This window comes from Stegodyphus dumicola, chromosome 11 (genome assembly GCF_044657685.1).
Source record: "Stegodyphus dumicola isolate Sdum_Otavi_A_Nest chromosome 11, ASM4465768v1".
In the NCBI taxonomy this organism is placed as follows: domain Eukaryota; kingdom Metazoa; phylum Arthropoda; class Arachnida; order Araneae; family Eresidae; genus Stegodyphus; species Stegodyphus dumicola.
The window spans coordinates 167,480,369-167,499,278 of record NC_140778.1 but is presented as its reverse complement, the minus strand read 5'-3'; the positions used below and the strand labels follow the sequence as shown (position 1 = coordinate 167,499,278).

The following is an 18,910-nucleotide window of genomic DNA, read 5'->3' as shown; positions in this document are numbered from 1 at the left end:
AAACTTACATGAAATGAGACAAAAATGTTACTGCAAATGAAATTTGAGTGATATTTCGAGGCCGATCTTCCTTCAATCAGTCAGACAGAATGAGTAAGTTGTTAACAGTACGGGGAAAGAAATGTGGATTTTATGGGATTTCTGTAAATACGAATAAAACTTCGTATTTACAGAAACCAGAACTTGACACTGAAAAGAACGAGGGTTAAACCCGAGGCTCCAGAATGTTCCCATTCCGAGGAAAAGAACGAGGGGCCCGAGTTAAAAAAAAGGCAGGTCGCCGCACACTCGTACAAAGGTATGATGTTGTCAGACCTTCGGTTTTCTGAAATTTGAAGGGGCCATTTTAAAAGGACGTTTTCCTGAGGATGCAGTGGGTGAGTGAAGTTTCTGCTTTTTGGATATATTGTGGGCCGTATCCTGCAAGTAGTGCCATAGCAGGCCAACCCGTGGCGAGGGCGGAATAAATTCCTAACCACAAGCCTATCTGCAAAAATTAGTTTAATATCTTGACGTCATGTCGACGTCGTATCAGATATTAAGCTGATAAGAACAGATGTTTTTTATTGAACAATACTTTCGGCCACTTTACAGAAGAATGACATTTGCGTGGCAGAAATATCATTTTACAATTCTATTATACATTAATTTTCTATTTACAATTATTTACAGAGCGAAGCAGATATGTACAACAACTATTTTCAGAACCAAGCACTTATGTACAACATACTAGGTTTTTCTTTCTACTTACATATTTCGGGGGTTTGTACTTTGTGAACACTTAATCGGATAGTTCAGTGAGTCCATGTTAAATTTACCAGTTCTCCTGTCTGACGTCCGTGAGATGCTCCACATAGATATCCCTTGATTTACTTATTGTTTCACTTACGATGAGCTTTCGCATAAGTGATGCGTACTTCCTGCTGCAGATCCTGCTGAGAACTTTATCGTTGTTTGGATCCCATGATCCTAGTGCTCCGATTACAATTGCTTCTACGCGCACATCGTTGTATGTAGATTTCAGTGCTTCGATTAGCGGACGGTACTTGTTCATCTTCTCTCGGCGAGCAGCATCAAATGAAGACCGACGGTTGTCAAAAGCAACTGTTATGTCTAGGATGAGGCATGCGTTGTCTCTTGTTAGGATGATGTCCGGGCGTAGCGGGAGTCCTCTGACTGGCCGGTTCTCGGAGAGGAGCTGCCACCTTCCACTGGCTGCCTTTTTAATCCTCTCTACCACTGCATTGTGCCTCGCTTGGTAGAGACGGCTGTATCTCATGCAGTGGCAGAGGACATGCGGGAGGGTCTCGAGCTCAAAGTTGCATCTTCTGCAGCCACGGGAGCCATTCACATTGCGACGAACACCGTTCAGGGGGACGAGGTTTAGCCTTGCACGATGTATAAATCGCCAGTCGGCGAATCGTGTAAATGCCCCGTTCCGGAAAAAGTGAGAGCTTGCTTTGGCAGCCGCTGCGCATTCCATCGCCTTGCCCTGGTTGGGATAAGTGATGAGTTTCTCTGCGCGGGATTTCTTGATGGCATTCCGCAGGGTGCGGAATACAAGGCGTCGCTTGCCGGCTGTTATGGTGGTACCGTCATGAGAGATCTCCACAGTGTGGTCGTCAGAAATTGTCCACGTGACTTTTAGGCGACGGGCTGCGCTTCTGGCCGCGGACCAAACTGATGAAATTGGGTTGAAGGTGCTCCTGGGAAAGTCTTCGTCACATCCCGAAAGGAAAGCTGCAATCTCAGAGAAGGAAGGAACCCTTTTCAGTCGTCCACTTACAAGTCGCGTAAGGTCCTCCCAAGCGAGCTGTTGTATCCCAGGGTCCAATGAAGTGAGCAACTTGAAAGCGCTGTCAATCCTTGCTATATCTGAGCTTTCGGCAGCCAGCGGGATACCAAAGCATGCAGATTCCTTCGCGCCGTAAAGATATTCATTTGCCGCCTCGGGAGGTAGGTTGAGAGTCCTCTTTAGTAGCGGGCGCACATGTGAGTCAATCTTTGCCCAGTCGGTTTTCTTCAACCGGGCCGTCCTCATATCAAAATCCATTGATGGAAACACAAAGGATTTGAGCGCGTCAATGCGCTGCCAGGGAGCAAGTGGCGAATTCAGGATCATCTCGCATTTCTGTAGGTAAGTATTGAGTGCCTCGATGTCCGGTGGTTGGTTGAATCCAATTGGTTTCCCCAAAAATTCCTCACCTTCACCCTCACGAAGACACCTGATGGCAGTGCCGTCGATCGAGAACTGAGAGTGGCGGACACCCGTTGGGCGAGCTCCGGAGATATGTAGGGAGAAGCATTTTCTGGGGTTGATGTAGAGGCCAAGCTTTCCAACCAGGTTGTGCGTCAGATTGAGTTGAGTTTGCAGCTCCGCAGGGGAGGGCGCGAGTAGCAGTAGGTCGTCGGCATACGCCAGTATGCGGTGTAGAGGACTTTGCCCTTGGACTGCGACAAGTATCGGGTTGATGGTCAAGTTGAACAACAGCCCACTTAGGGGGCAACCCTGACGTACTCCGATGTCAATTGGAATTGGATCCGTGGGGCCTTCCTCTGTGAAGACGCGTGTGGACGCATCCGTGTACAGCTCCTGTATCAGCTCGGTGAAATGATTCCCAACTCCAGAGGCTCGAAGCGCAGCAAAAATTGCATCGTGGGGCACGGATCCGAAGGCATTGGATAGGTCCAATGACGCCAGGCAGGTGTCAGATTGGCTGGTCCGTGCTAGCTGGATTCTCTGCTGAACAACGAAGTTATTTTCAAGCACCCCGTCGAAGGGTAGAAATCCCTTCTGTGACGGGGAGAGGATGCAGTTGTCGATGAGCCAAGAAGTGAACCGTCGTGCCAGGCAACCACAGAACAGCTTGGCAATCGTAACACTCAGCGAGATAGGACGCCAGTTTTTGATGTTATGCGGGTCACCCCCTTTGGGTAACAGGATAGTACGAGAGTCTTTCCAAGCTGCAGGGACTTTCCTAGCTTTCAAGCAGATGTTGAAGATGGCTGCGAGTACTGTACAGTCCGGATCAACGGCCTTCCAATGGTTGTATGAGAGTCGATCGTGTCCGGGTGCCGAGTTTTCAGCTGAATAGAGTTTCCTTGCGATCTCTGCAGGAGAAAATGGAGAGAGGTCAAGTTCTCTGGGGAGAGGGGATGGTGAGGTGTACACTGAGGTGTCAACTCGGTTGTTGCATAGGGCAGCAGCAAAGTGATCTTGTATATCCTGTCTTCCAATTGGGCATCTCTGTGAATCATCCCCGCAAATCAGTCGGACCGCTCTGCGTCGGTTACGACGGTAGAGTTTCTGGAGCAACTTTGGGTCATCACGTATCTTGGCGGAATTGTTGTTGTTTCCACTTACATCCTCGCTAGCGGGAGGAAGACGAACTGCACTCGCGGCGGCCATCAAGATCTCGTCAAGTAACGTGGAAAAGGCATCCCACTGCTCAGTGGTCATCGGGTCGGAAAACTCTTCCAGTCGTTCTACGAAGTGTTCAAGGGGGGACGTGACTTGTATTTCTACACCACCCAGTGGAGATCTCTCGGCATCATCCGATACGGCTTCTGGAACCGGTGAGTCGGGTGTAACTGTAGGACCGGTAGGTGAAGGCGAATCCGGGAAGGACGGCTCCGGGGAGTGTTCTTCAAAGGAAGGGTTGGTTCCCAGATTGTCAGTCAAAGGCGCATCAACCTGTGGGGTAGTCCTCATGTCTGTTCCTGGAGGTGCGGCATCCTCTTGATAGGGCAAGGTATTAGGGTCTGTTGCACTTGTCGATTGGTAGGCAGTGGAAGGTCCATCAGTTCTAGCATCATCTTGGCGAGATGTACGGAATCGTGCAGTCCGTGCCTGTCGTCTTGCCGAGGTGGAGGGAAGGAGAGGCGTCACTAGAGGTGGCTGGAGTAAGCGCTGCCGTTCACGTCGGTGGCGTGCTTGGTGGTTAAGGAATCCACCCCGTGTTTGGCATGAGAAGTCGCACTGGGTACATCTCCAACGATGTTGAATGCCCGATTCGACGACTACGGGCCGGTCTCTAAAGCATTGATGGGTCGAGACCTTAACGGCGATGGGCAATAGGCAGTGTGCACACCAGTTCCGAGTGCTAGCAACATCTATGCCATGTGTGTACAAGAGGTGTCTGCAGAGCGAGTGGCGGAGTTGGGTCCAGCGTTTCGAATGGAATGTCCTATGGCAGTCCCTTTCGGTGCAGTGGAGTGTGTCTTGCATCGGGAAGAGTAGATGGACAATAGAGTCACGTCGGCAGGATGTCTCTGGGCAGGACTCATGATTCTCCACATGAGTGGGCATAGGCAAAGGCTCCCTCACTGACAGGTTCTGCAATGGCCTGCTAGGACGTGGGCCAGGTGCAATTTGCTCAGTAGAAGTCGTAGCAGCATGTGAGCGTATTACATTGCTGTCTGGTGCGGGCAATTCAGTAGAGAGCAGATCAGTCCTTTCTGAGGGAGTGAGGCATAGGATGAGGACGTCCGCATCAGTCGTGTCTCCAGCGCTGGAGGTAGTATCCAAGCGTGTCTGGCAGGGTACTTGAGGTGCGACATCGGATTCACCAGGTAGGTCTTTACTAGGCGAAGTGGTCACCGGGACAGTGGCAGTTAAAGCAGGTTGAGGAGCAGCGTCTGTTGAGCCAGAGGCAGTGCAGTCCGTGTGGACGGGGCCTGGTGCAGGAGCAGCGGGCGGTGAAGAAGCGGCGTCAGTCAGTGTCTCAGGAGTTGAGGAGGTAAAGTCATCGTCTCCAGGAGAGGTGGGAGGCGGAGCCTGTCTGTGACGGAGGTGACGATGGGACCGCAGCTGTTTCTTATTCAGGCAGGAGCGACCACAATCCGGGCAGGTGACGGCAGACGCCAGTTGAGGTGTGGAAGCATTAGTCTTTGGTCCAGGTATGACGGTGGGAGTAGAATTCCTGGCCGGGAGGGTGAAGTATGGTGTCGACGGGATTGACGTCTCCGAAGGTGGCAGCAAGTTCCTTGTGTTCTCCGCAGGAAACACCTTGGATTTAGCAGGTACGTTGAACGTCAGAGACTCCGTCCCCGCGGTGGAGGTGATCACTGCGCAGAGAGGACCGGTTGAAGCAGGATGAGCAGAACTCTCTCTCATGGATGGCGAAGAAAGAGCTTCAGCGTAAGTGCGTGGGGGTGAGCTCGTGAGTGTGTTCGATGAGCAGGCATGACCAGCCGCCGTCCGAGCCCGTGTATGATGACATACGGGCGAGATCAATGACCCAGGAATGCTCGCAGCTACCCTTCTGTCAGGAGGTGGGTGGAGCTGACTGTCTTTCTCCTGCACGTGCGTCCTTGTATGCCTTCTGAGGCCCCTTCTGCTCGTACACTCCAATCCGCAGACGTAGCATGCGAATGTAGACTGGGGTGTGGTGGGCGTGTCCTTGGCAGAGGAGGACGTGTGAGCAGACTTGGCGAGTGATGAACCCTCTGGTGTCCTTCGTTCACTAGGTTGACAAGTGACCACAGGTAGGAGCGGTGTGCAGCCAGAAGTCTTGGCTTGAATTCTATCCAACAGTTGGCGTAAGTGTCCACCTTTGGAAAGGGGCGGTCCAGAGGGTGTAACGAAAGCTCGCACGTGTCTGGGCAAGGAGGACGACCCGGTGGGCGTGGCTTCACTAGTGGCGATACTCCCGTAGTAGTAGGTGGGCACACTCCTGGCAGACGAGCCGGCTCCGGGCAGGCAAGGCGTGGCACTAGGGACCACAGCGGCGACTCCAGGATGAGCAGTGGCACTAGAAGATGCAGGAACAGCTCTGGAACCTCCAGTGGCAATTTCGGGAGAGGCACTCGCTCCAAGGGCAAGAATAGCTCCGGCAGATCCAGCGACGACACAAGAGTTTCCATCGGAGTATCCATGGTCTGCAGCGGCGACTTGGGAAGTAGCCGGAACGGATTGGGTCAATCCAGGGACAGATGCAACCGGGAAGGCTCCGGCCGTCACAGGGATGTCTTCAGAAGCTCCAGGGTAGGCAGGAATGGCCTCAGACAATCCGGGGGCCTCAGCTTCTGCATCAGGCGCACCAGGAGAGGCTCCAATAGATCCAGGGATGGCTTGGGAAGCATCAGCGGCTGATCCCGGAGCAAGAGGGACGACTCCATTGGATCCAGGGATAGCTCCAGCGGGAACGGCGGGCACTCCATGGTCAACAGCTGCTCCAGGGACTCCATGAACAGCACGGGAACAGGTTCCAATGGATCCAGCAACAGGACCTCCAGCGGGAACGGCAGGCACTCCACGGTCAACAGCTACAACAGGAACGTCTCCAGGGACTCCATGCACCGTATGGGAACCTGCTCCGGCATCCAGGACTCCAAAACTGGCTTCTACTACACTTTGATCTTAGCCAAAAGGCCGAGAAGCGATGCAGAATTCTCTGGCGTGATGAATTCACTTTCAATTTTTCATATTTCAAAAGTCCTGAGCATTCGTGCAGGGGGAGAAGGGGGTGCAGAAGACTCAGGTTAGCGAGTGCTGCTTGGGGGTTTTTTATGATATGTCGTTATTTCATCCTCCTCCTGTGTTACAAAAAAAGAGGTGTACAAGGATGACCAATTTCTGTCTAGTCAAGTGGATCATTTTGCGGTCCTTTCTAATGTTCCCATTCTGGAGGCGTCAGTCCCCTCCTCCTTGGGCGGGGCTAGTTTTAAAAAGCCAAGGACGTCAAAAGTTCATTTCATTCAAGATTCAATTGCAAATTTTATTCTTACTACAGCAAATGAACCACAATGCTGAAATATCCTCACAGATATTTCTACAATATCGCAATAACTTACAGTAGTTATATTGGACGTTTTACGGAAACGTTGGCCGGAACAAAATTCAAAGTAGAAAAAGTTAATCCGATCTCAACGCGAAATCGCTACAGTCAATAACAGCAGTAAGTAAACAACTGAATTCCGGTGTTTTCCTCCAGCTTTTATAAGCTTATGCACCATGCAACATAATATTCTCGTATTTTCTCAATTTTTTTTCAGATGGGAAAAGAGGACAATGAAATATTCATGAAAGTGTTCATTTCTCTGGAGTAGCTTCCTCCTCCGAAAAATCTCATTCTTCACTGCAGGTGAATATAAAACAAATGTAATTACAAAGGCAATAAAAATAGCAAAACCAAAAATAAATAAATAAATATTCCTGGAGTTATCGAATGCCCATGCTTGGGAAGAAATTATTTTTTGTGATTAAACAAATATTGAGACAGTAAAATTTATCAGCCAAAACTGCATTACATAATGCCAGAGTTTGATTGACACAAACTCGACATGCACAGTCCAGCACATGGTTTCCAACTCAGAGATACTCTCTCTCTCTCTCTCTTCAGTTCAAACGTTGCACTTGAAAACACAGAGTGAAATATTAAGAACTTAAAACAATTAAACAAACAGAAAAATTACAAAAAACACTTTACAAATTCATTTGTAATATGTACAATAAAACAGTACTTTTTAATTTACAATTAATGATTACTTTGTATTCTACACTTCCACACTAGTGGCGGGCAAGCCATCTCAAAACTCAGAATAAACTGCTTCCTGCATAGTGCAGCCATCTATTGGCATTTTCCCGTTTGTTAATATTAATGTGCCAACAAAATAAATGAATGAATGAATAAAAACATAAATACAACAATCCTTAACAATAATTGTAGACCATTACAATTAGCTGGCGTTTAGAAATCATACAGAGACAAACAAAACATTAGGAAACAGACAGAAAAATCTTTGTTGCTGCAGTGTGCCTACAAACATTTTACACCCTTTTGAGAGTTATTTACAATAAAAAGGCTCGTGTGTTGAAAGAAGCAATGTGTATACGCGCGCTGTAGTGGGAAAGATCTGGCAAATGTGAATAGGAATTCTCTCAAACTTACATGAAATGAGACAAAAATGTTACTGCAAATGAAATTTGAGTGATATTTCGAGGCCGATCTTCCTTCAATCAGACAGACAGAATGAGTAAGTTGTTAACAGTACGGGGAAAGAAATGTGGATTTTATGGGATTTCTGTAAATACGAATAAAACTTCGTATTTACAGAAACCAGAACTTGACACTGAAAAGAACGAGGGTTAAACCCGAGGCTCCAGAATGTTCCCATTCCGAGGAAAAGAACGAGGGGCCCGAGTTAAAAAAAAGGCAGGTCGCCGCACACTCGTACAAAGGTATGATGTTGTCAGACCTTCGGTTTTCTGAAATTTGAAGGGGCCATTTTAAAAGGACGTTTTCCTGAGGATGCAGTGGGTGAGTGAAGTTTCTGCTTTTTGGATATATTGTGGGCCGTATCCTGCAAGTAGTGCCATAGCAGGCCAACCCGTGGCGAGGGCGGAATAAATTCCTAACCACAAGCCTATCTGCAAAAATTAGTTTAATATCTTGACGTCATGTCGACGTCGTATCAGATATTAAGCTGATAAGAACAGATGTTTTTTATTGAACAATATTTTTGGCCACTTTACAGAAGAATGATATTTGCGTGGCAGAAATATCATTTTACAATTCTATTATACATTAATTTTCTATTTACAATTATTTACAGAGCGAAGCAGATATGTACAACAACTATTTTCAGAACCAAGCACTTATGTACAACATACTAGGTTTTTCTTTCTACTTACATATTTCGGGGGTTTGTACTTTGTGAACACTTAATCGGATAGTTCAGTGAGTCCATGTTAAATTTACCAGTTCTCCTGTCTGACGTCCGTGAGATGCTCCACATAGATATCCCTTGATTTACTTATTGTTTCATTTACGATGAGCTTTCGCATAAGTGATGCGTACTTCCTGCTGCAGATCCTGCTGAGAACTTTATCGTTGTTTGGATCCCATGATCCTAGTGCTCCGATTACAATTGCTTCTACGCGCACATCGTTGTATGTAGATTTCAGTACTTCGATAACGGACGGTACTTGTTCATCTTCTCTCGGCGAGCAGCATCAAATGAAGACCGACGGTTGTCAAAAGCAACTGTTATGTCTAGGATGAGGCATGCGTTGTCTCTTGTTAGGATGATGTCCGGGCGTAGCGGGAGTCCTCTGACTGGCCGGTTCTCGGAGAGGAGCTGCCACCTTCCACTGGCTGCCTTTTTAATCCTCTCTACCACTGCATTGTGCCTCGCTTGGTAGAGACGGCTGTATCTCATGCAGTGGCAGAGGACATGCGGGAGGGTCTCGAGCTCAAAGTTGCATCTTCTGCAGCCACGGGAGCCATTCACATTGCGACGAACACCGTTCAGGGGGACGAGGTTTAGCCTTGCACGATGTATAAATCGCCAGTCGGCGAATCGTGTAAATGCCCCGTTCCGGAAAAAGTGAGAGCTTGCTTTGGCAGCCGCTGCGCATTCCATCGCCTTGCCCTGGTTGGGATAAGTGATGAGTTTCTCTGCGCGGGATTTCTTGATGGCATTCCGCAGGGTGCGGAATACAAGGCGTCGCTTGCCGGCTGTTATGGTGGTACCGTCATGAGAGATCTTCACAGTGTGGTCGTCAGAAATTGTCCACGTGACTTTTAGGCGACGGGCTGCGCTTCTGGCCGCGGACCAAACTGATGAAATTGGGTTGGAGGTGCTCCTGGGAAAGTCTTCGTCACATCCCGAAAGGAAAGCTGCAATCTCAGAGAAGGAAGGAACCCTTTTCAGTCGTCCACTTACAAGTCGCGTAAGGTCCTCCCAAGCGAGCTGTTGTATCCCAGGGTCCAATGAAGTGAGCAACTTGAAAGCGCTGTCAATCCTTGCTATATCTGAGCTTTCGGCAGCCAGCGGGATACCAAAGCATGCAGATTCCTTCGCGCCGTAAAGATATTCATTTGCCGCCTCGGGAGGTAGGTTGAGAGTCCTTTTTAGTAGCGGGCGCACATGTGAGTCAATCTTTGCCCAGTCGGTTTTCTTCAACCGGGCCGTCCTCATATCAAAATCCATTGATGGAAACACAAAGGATTTGAGCGCGTCAATGCGCTGCCAGGGAGCAAGTGGCGAATTCAGGATCATCTCGCATTTCTGTAGGTAAGTATTGAGTGCCTCGATGTCCGGTGGTTGGTTGAATCCAATTGGTTTCCCCAAAAATTCCTCACCTTCACCCTCACGAAGACACCTGATGGCAGTGCCGTCGATCGAGAACTGAGAGTGGCGGACACCCGTTGGGCGAGCTCCGGAGATATGTAGGGAGAAGCATTTTCTGGGGTTGATGTAGAGGCCAAGCTTTCCAACCAGGTTGTGCGTCAGATTGAGTTGAGTTTGCAGCTCCGCAGGGGAGGGCGCGAGTAGCAGTAGGTCGTCGGCATAGGCCAGTATGCGGTGTAGAGGACTTTGCCCTTGGACTGCGACAAGTATCGGGTTGATGGTCAAGTTGAACAACAGCCCACTTAGGGGGCAACCCTGACGTACTCCGATGTCAATTGGAATTGGATCCGTGGGGCCTTCCTCTGTGAAGACGCGTGTGGACGCATCCGTGTACAGCTCCTGTATCAGCTCGGTGAAATGATTCCCAACTCCAGAGGCTCGAAGCGCAGCAAAAATTGCATCGTGGGGCACGGATCCGAAGGCATTGGATAGGTCCAATGACGCCAGGCAGGTGTCAGATTGGCTGGTCCGTGCTAGCTGGATTCTCTGCTGAACAACGAAGTTATTTTCAAACACCCCGTCGAAGGGTAGAAATCCCTTCTGTGACGGGGAGAGGATGCAGTTGTCGATGAGCCAAGAAGTGAACCGTCGTGCCAGGCAACCACAGAACAGCTTGGCAATCGTAACACTCAGCGAGATAGGACGCCAGTTTTTGATGTTATGCGGGTCACCCCCTTTGGGTAACAGGATAGTACGAGAGTCTTTCCAAGCTGCAGGGACTTTCCTAGCTTTCAAGCAGATGTTGAAGATGGCTGCGAGTACTGTACAGTCCGGATCAACGGCCTTCCAATGGTTGTATGAGAGTCGATCGTGTCCGGGTGCCGAGTTTTCAGCTGAATAGAGTTTCCTTGCGATCTCTGCAGGAGAAAATGGAGAGAGGTCAAGTTCTCTGGGGAGAGGGGATGGTGAGGTGTACACTGAGGTGTCAACTCGGTTGTTGCATAGGGCAGCAGCAAAGTGATCTTGTATATCCTGTCTTCCAATTGGGCATCTCTGTGAATCATCCCCGCAAATCAGTCGGACCGCTCTGCGTCGGTTACGACGGTAGAGTTTCTGGAGCAACTTTGGGTCATCACGTATCTTGGCGGAATTGTTGTTGTTTCCAGTTACATCCTCGCTAGCGGGAGGAAGACGAACTGCACTCGCGGCGGCCATCAAGATCTCGTCAAGTAACGTGGAAAAGGCATCCCACTCCTCAGTGGTCATCGGGTCGGAAAACTCTTCCAGTCGTTCTACGAAGTGTTCAAGGGGGGACGTGACTTGTATTTCTACACCACCCAGTGGAGATCTCTCGGCATCATCCGATACGGCTTCTGGAACCGGTGAGTCGGGTGTAACTGTAGGACCGGTAGGTGAAGGCGAATCCGGGAAGGACGGCTCCGGGGAGTGTTCTTCAAAGGAAGGGTTGGTTCCCAGATTGTCAGTCAAAGGCGCATCAACCTGTGGGGTAGTCCTCATGTCTGTTCCTGGAGGTGCGGCATCCTCTTGATAGGGCAAGGTATTAGGGTCTGTTGCACTTGTCGATTGGTAGGCAGTGGAAGGTCCATCAATTCTAGCATCATCTTGGCGAGATGTACGGAATCGTGCAGTCCGTGCCTGTCGTCTTGCCGAGGTGGAGGGAAGGAGAGGCGTCACTAGAGGTGGCTGGAGTAAGCGCTGCCGTTCACGTCGGTGGCGTGCTTGGTGGTTAAGGAATCCACCCCGTGTTTGGCATGAGAAGTCGCACTGGGTACATCTCCAACGATGTTGAATGCCCGATTCGACGACTACGGGCCGGTCTCTAAAGCATTGATGGGTCGAGACCTTAACGGCGATGGGCAATAGGCAGTGTGCACACCAGTTCCGAGTGCTAGCAACATCTATGCCATGTGTGTACAAGAGGTGTCTGCAGAGCGAGTGGCGGAGTTGGGTCCAGCGTTTCGAATGGAATGTCCTATGGCAGTCCCTTTCGGTGCAGTGGAGTGTGTCTTGCATCGGGAAGAGTAGATGGACAATAGAGTCACGTCGGCAGGATGTCTCTGGGCAGGACTCATGATTCTCCACATGAGTGGGCATAGGCAAAGGCTCCCTCACTGACAGGTTCTGCAATGGCCTGCTAGGACGTGGGCCAGGTGCAATTTGCTCAGTAGAAGTCGTAGCAGCATGTGAGCGTATTACATTGCTGTCTGGTGCGGGCAATTCAGTAGAGAGCAGATCAGTCCTTTCTGAGGGAGTGAGGCATAGGATGAGGACGTCCGCATCAGTCGTGTCTCCAGCGCTGGAGGTAGTATCCAAGCGTGTCTGGCAGGGTACTTGAGGTGCGACATCGGATTCACCAGGTAGGTCTTTACTAGGCGAAGTGGTCACCGGGACAGTGGCAGTTAAAGCAGGTTGAGGAGCAGCGTCTGTTGAGCCAGAGGCAGTGCAGTCCGTGTGGACGGGGCCTGGTGCAGGAGCAGCGGGCGGTGAAGAAGCGGTGTCAGTCAGTGTCTCAGGAGTTGAGGAGGTAAAGTCATCGTCTCCAGGAGAGGTGGGAGGCGGAGCCTGTCTGTGACGGAGGTGACGATGGGACCGCAGCTGTTTCTTATTCAGGCAGGAGCGACCACAATCCGGGCAGGTGACGGCAGACGCCAGTTGAGGTGTGGAAGCATTAGTCTTTGGTCCAGGTATGACGGTGGGAGTAGAATTCCTGGCCGGGAGGGTGAAGTATGGTGTCGACGGGATTGACGTCTCCGAAGGTGGCAGCAAGTTCCTTGTGTTCTCCGCAGGAAACACCTTGGATTTAGCAGGTACGTTGGACGTCAGAGACTCCGTCCCCGCGGTGGAGGTGATCACTGCGCAGAGAGGACCGGTTGAAGCAGGATGAGCAGAACTCTCTCTCATGGATGGCGAAGAAAGAGCTTCAGCGTAAGTGCGTGGGGGTGAGATCGTGAGTGTGTTCGATGAGCAGGCATGACCAGCCGCCGTCCGAGCCCGTGTATGATGACATACGGGCGAGATCAATGACACAGGAATGCTCGCAGCTACCCTTCTGTCAGGAGGTGGGTGGAGCTGACTGTCTTTCTCCTGCACGTGCGTCCTTGTATGCCTTCTGAGGCCCCTTCTGCTCGTACACTCCAATCCGCAGACGTAGCATGCGAATGTAGACTGGGGTGTGGTGGGCGTGTCCTTGGCAGAGGAGGACGTGTGAGCAGACTTGGCGAGTGATGAACCCTCTGGTGTCCTTCGTTCACTAGGTTGACAAGTGACCACAGGTAGGAGCGGTGTGCAGCCAGAAGTCTTGGCTTGAATTCTATCCAACAGTTGGCGTAAGTGTCCACCTTTGGAAAGGGGCGGTCCAGAGGGTGTAACGAAAGCTGGCACGTGTCTGGGCAAGGAGGACGACCCGGTGGGCGTGGCTTCACTAGTGGCGATACTCCCGTAGTAGTAGGTGGGCACACTCCTGGCAGACGAGCCGGCTCCGGGCAGGCAAGGCGTGGCACTAGGGACCACAGCGGCGACTCCAGGATGAGCAGTGGCACTAGAAGATGCAGGAACAGCTCTGGAACCTCCAGTGGCAATTTCGGGAGAGGCACTCGCTCCAAGGGCAGGAATAGCTCCGGCAGATCCAGCGACGACACAAGAGTTTCCATCGGAGGATCCATGGTCTGCAGCGGCGACTTGGGAAGTAGCCGGAACGGATTGGATCAATCCAGGGACAGATGCAACCGGGAAGGCTCCGGCCGTCACAGGGATGTCTTCAGAAGCTCCAGGGTAGGCAGGAATGGCCTCAGACAATCCGGGGGCCTCAGCTTCTGCATCAGGCGCACCAGGAGAGGCTCCAATAGATCCAGGGATGGCTTGGGAAGCATCAGCGGCTGATCCCGGAGCAAGAGGGACGACTCCATTGGATCCAGGGATAGCTCCAGCGGGAACGGCGGGCACTCCATGGTCAACAGCTGCTCCAGGGACTCCATGAACAGCACGGGAACAGGTTCCAATGGATCCAGCAACAGGACCTCCAGCGGGAACGGCAGGCACTCCACGGTCATCAGCTAACACAGGAACGTCTCCAGGGACTCCATGCACCGTATGGGAACCTGCTCCGGCATCCAGGACTCCAAAACTGGCTTCAGGAGGCGGTGAGCGTCTTCCAGGGCTCCGAACTCCAGGCGGTGGGCGGGGCCTCGGCGGTGGGCGAGGCCTAGAAACAGGAAACATCTTTAGCCACCAGTCTACCTGTAAAAACAGTAAGAAGTGACCAAAAAAGATGAAAAAGTATCGGCAACTTGACCGATTTACTACACTTTGATCTTAGCCAAAAGGCCGATACACTTTGATCTTAGCCAAAAGGCCGAGAAGCGATGCAGAATTCTCTGGCGTGATGAATTCACTTTCAATTTTTCATATTTCAAAAGTCCTGAGCATTCGTGCAGGGGGAGAAGGGGGTGCAGAAGACTCAGGTTAGCGAGTGCTGCTTGGGGGTTTTTTATGATATGTCGTTATTTCATCCTCCTCCTGTGTTACAAAAAAAGAGGTGTACAAGGATGACCAATTTCTGTCTAGTCAAGTGGATCATTTTGCGGTCCTTTCTAATGTTCCCATTCTGGAGGCGTCAGTCCCCTCCTCCTTGGGCGGGGCTAGTTTTAAAAAGCCAAGGACGTCAAAAGTTCATTTCATTCAAGATTCAATTGCAAATTTTATTCTTACTACAGCAAATGAACCACAATGCTGAAATATCCTCACAGATATTTCTACAATATCGCAATAACTTACAGTAGTTATATTGGACGTTTTACGGAAACGTTGGCCGGAACAAAATTCAAAGTAGAAAAAGTTAATCCGATCTCAACGCGAAATCGCTACAGTCAATAACAGCAGTAAGTAAACAACTGAATTCCGGTGTTTTCCTCCAGCTTTTATAAGCTTATGCACCATGCAACATAATATTCTCGTATTTTCTCAATTTTTTTTCAGATGGGAAAAGAGGACAATGAAATATTCATGAAAGTGTTCATTTCTCTGGAGTAGCTTCCTCCTCCGAAAAATCTCATTCTTCACTGCAGGTGAATATAAAACAAATGTAATTACAAAGGCAATAAAAATAGCAAAACCAAAAATAAATAAATAAATATTCCTGGAGTTATCGAATGCCCATGCTTGGGAAGAAATTATTTTTTGTGATTAAACAAATATTGAGACAGTAAAATTTATCAGCCAGAACTGCATTACATAATGCCAGAGTTTGATTGACACAAACTCGACATGCACAGTCCAGCACATGGTTTCCAACTCAGAGATACTCTCTCTCTCTCTCTCTTCAGTTCAAACGTTGCACTTGAAAACACAGAGTGAAATATTAAGAACTTAAAACAATTAAACAAACAGAAAAATTACAAAAAACACTTTACAAATTCATTTGTAATATGTACAAGAAAACAGTACTTTTTAATTTACAATTAATGATTACTTTGTATTCTACACTTCCACACTAGTGGCGGGCAAGCCATCTCAAAACTCAGAATAAACTGCTTCCTGCATAGTGCAGCCATCTATTGGCATTTTCCCGTTTGTTAATATTAATGTGCCAACAAAATAAATGAATGAATGAATAAAAACATAAATACAACAATCCTTAACAATAATTGTAGACCATTACAATTAGCTGGCGTTTAGAAATCATACAGAGACAAACAAAACATTAGGAAACAGACAGAAAAATCTTTGTTGCTGCAGTGTGCCTACAAACATTTTACACCCTTTTGAGAGTTATTTACAATAAAAAGGCTCGTGTGTTGAAAGAAGCAATGTGTATACGCGCGCTGTAGTGGGAAAGATCTGGCAAATGTGAATAGGAATTCTCTCAAACTTACATGAAATGAGACAAAAATGTTACTGCAAATGAAATTTGAGTGATATTTCGAGGCCGATCTTCCTTCAATCAGTCAGACAGAATGAGTAAGTTGTTAACAGTACGGGGAAAGAAATGTGGATTTTATGGGATTTCTGTAAATACGAATAAAACTTCGTATTTACAGAAACCAGAACTTGACACTGAAAAGAACGAGGGTTAAACCCGAGGCTCCAGAATGTTCCCATTCCGAGGAAAAGAACGAGGGGCCCGAGTTAAAAAAAAGGCAGGTCGCCGCACACTCGTACAAAGGTATGATGTTGTCAGACCTTCGGTTTTCTGAAATTTGAAGGGGCCATTTTAAAAGGACGTTTTCCTGAGGATGCAGTGGGTGAGTGAAGTTTCTGCTTTTTCGATATATTGTGGGCCGTATCCTGCAAGTAGTGCCATAGCAGGCCAACCCGTGGCGAGGGCGGAATAAATTCCTAACCACAAGCCTATCTGCAAAAATTAGTTTAATATCTTGACGTCATGTCGACGTCGTATCAGATATTAAGCTGATAAGAACAGATGTTTTTTATTGAACAATATTTTTGGCCACTTTACAGAAGAATGATATTTGCGTGGCAGAAATATCATTTTACAATTCTATTATACATTAATTTTCTATTTACAATTATTTACAGAGCGAAGCAGATATGTACAACAACTATTTTCAGAACCAAGCACTTATGTACAACATACTAGGTTTTTCTTTCTACTTACATATTTCGGGGGTTTGTACTTTGTGAACACTTAATCGGATAGTTCAGTGAGTCCATGTTAAATTTACCAGTTCTCCTGTCTGACGTCCGTGAGATGCTCCACATAGATATCCCTTGATTTACTTATTGTTTCATTTACGATGAGCTTTCGCATAAGTGATGCGTACTTCCTGCTGCAGATCCTGCTGAGAACTTTATCGTTGTTTGGATCCCATGATCCTAGTGCTCCGATTACAATTGCTTCTACGCGCACATCGTTGTATGTAGATTTCAGTACTTCGATAACGGACGGTACTTGTTCATCTTCTCTCGGCGAGCAGCATCAAATGAAGACCGACGGTTGTCAAAAGCAACTGTTATGTCTAGGATGAGGCATGCGTTGTCTCTTGTTAGGATGATGTCCGGGCGTAGCGGGAGTCCTCTGACTGGCCGGTTCTCGGAGAGGAGCTGCCACCTTCCACTGGCTGCCTTTTTAATCCTCTCTACCACTGCATTGTGCCTCGCTTGGTAGAGACGGCTGTATCTCATGCAGTGGCAGAGGACATGCGGGAGGGTCTCGAGCTCAAAGTTGCATCTTCTGCAGCCACGGGAGCCATTCACATTGCGACGAACACCGTTCAGGGGGACGAGGTTTAGCCTTGCACGATGTATAAATCGCCAGTCGGCGAATCGTGTAAATGCCCCGTTCCGGAAAAAGTGAGAGCTTGCTTTGGCAGCCGCTGCGCATTCCATCGCCTTGCCCTGGTTGGGATAAGTGATGAGTTTCTCTGCGCGGGATTTCTTGATGGCATTCCGCAGGGTGCGGAATACAAGGCGTCGCTTGCCGGCTGTTATGGTGGTACCGTCATGAGAGATCTTCACAGTGTGGTCGTCAGAAATTGTCCACGTGACTTTTAGGCGACGGGCTGCGCTTCTGGCCGCGGACCAAACTGATGAAATTGGGTTGGAGGTGCTCCTGGGAAAGTCTTCGTCACATCCCGAAAGGAAAGCTGCAATCTCAGAGAAGGAAGGAACCCTTTTCAGTCGTCCACTTACAAGTCGCGTAAGGTCCTCCCAAGCGAGCTGTTGTATCCCAGGGTCCAATGAAGTGAGCAACTTGAAAGCGCTGTCAATTCTTGCTATATCTGAGCTTTCGGCAGCCAGCGGGATACCAAAGCATGCAGATTCCTTCGCGCCGTAAAGATATTCATTTGCCGCCTCGGGAGGTAGGTTGAGAGTCCTTTTTAGTAGCGGGCGCACATGTGAGTCAATCTTTGCCCAGTCGGTTTTCTTCAACCGGGCCGTCCTCATATCAAAATCCATTGATGGAAACACAAAGGATTTGAGCGCGTCAATGCGCTGCCAGGGAGCAAGTGGCGAATTCAGGATCATCTCGCATTTCTGTAGGTAAGTATTGAGTGCCTCGATGTCCGGTGGTTGGTTGAATCCAATTGGTTTCCCCAAAAATTCCTCACCTTCACCCTCACGAAGACACCTGATGGCAGTGCCGTCGATCGAGAACTGAGAGTGGCGGACACCCGTTGGGCGAGCTCCGGAGATATGTAGGGAGAAGCATTTTCTGGGGTTGATGTAGAGGCCAAGCTTTCCAACCAGGTTGTGCGTCAGATTGAGTTGAGTTTGCAGCTCCGCAGGGGAGGGCGCGAGTAGCAGTAGGTCGTCGGCATAGGCCAGTATGCGGTGTAGAGGACTTTGCCCTTGGACTGCGACAAGTATCGGGTTGATGGTCAAGTTGAACAACAGCCCACTTAGGGGGCAACCCTGACGTACTCCGATGTCAATTGGAATTGGATCCGTGGGGCCTTCCTCTGTGAAGACGCGTGTGGACGCATCCGTGTACAGCTCCTGTATCAGCTCGGTGAAATGATTCCCAACTCCAGAGGCTCGAAGCGCAGCAAAAATTGCATCGTGGGGCACGGATCCGAAGGCATTGGATAGGTCCAATGACGCCAGGCAGGTGTCAGATTGGCTGGTCCGTGCTAGCTGGATTCTCTGCTGAACAACGAAGTTATTTTCAAACACCCCGTCGAAGGGTAGAAATCCCTTCTGTGACGGGGAGAGGATGCAGTTGTCGATGAGCCAAGAAGTGAACCGTCGTGCCAGGCAACCACAGAACAGCTTGGCAATCGTAACACTCAGCGAGATAGGACGCCAGTTTTTGATGTTATGCGGGTCACCCCCTTTGGGTAACAGGATAGTACGA

General features: G+C 49.2%; 4 pseudogenes; all 4 read right to left on the bottom strand.

The window, feature by feature from the left end:
* Positions 1 to 403: 403 nt before the first annotated feature.
* On the bottom strand, positions 404 to 580 carry LOC146994694 (U2 spliceosomal RNA; annotated as a pseudogene).
* A 7,707-nt stretch (positions 581 to 8,287) lies between these two features.
* On the bottom strand, positions 8,288 to 8,461 carry LOC118202829 (U2 spliceosomal RNA; annotated as a pseudogene).
* A 5,822-nt stretch (positions 8,462 to 14,283) lies between these two features.
* On the bottom strand, positions 14,284 to 14,461 carry LOC146994693 (U2 spliceosomal RNA; annotated as a pseudogene).
* A 1,902-nt stretch (positions 14,462 to 16,363) lies between these two features.
* On the bottom strand, positions 16,364 to 16,537 carry LOC146994692 (U2 spliceosomal RNA; annotated as a pseudogene).
* Positions 16,538 to 18,910: the final 2,373 nt, after the last annotated feature.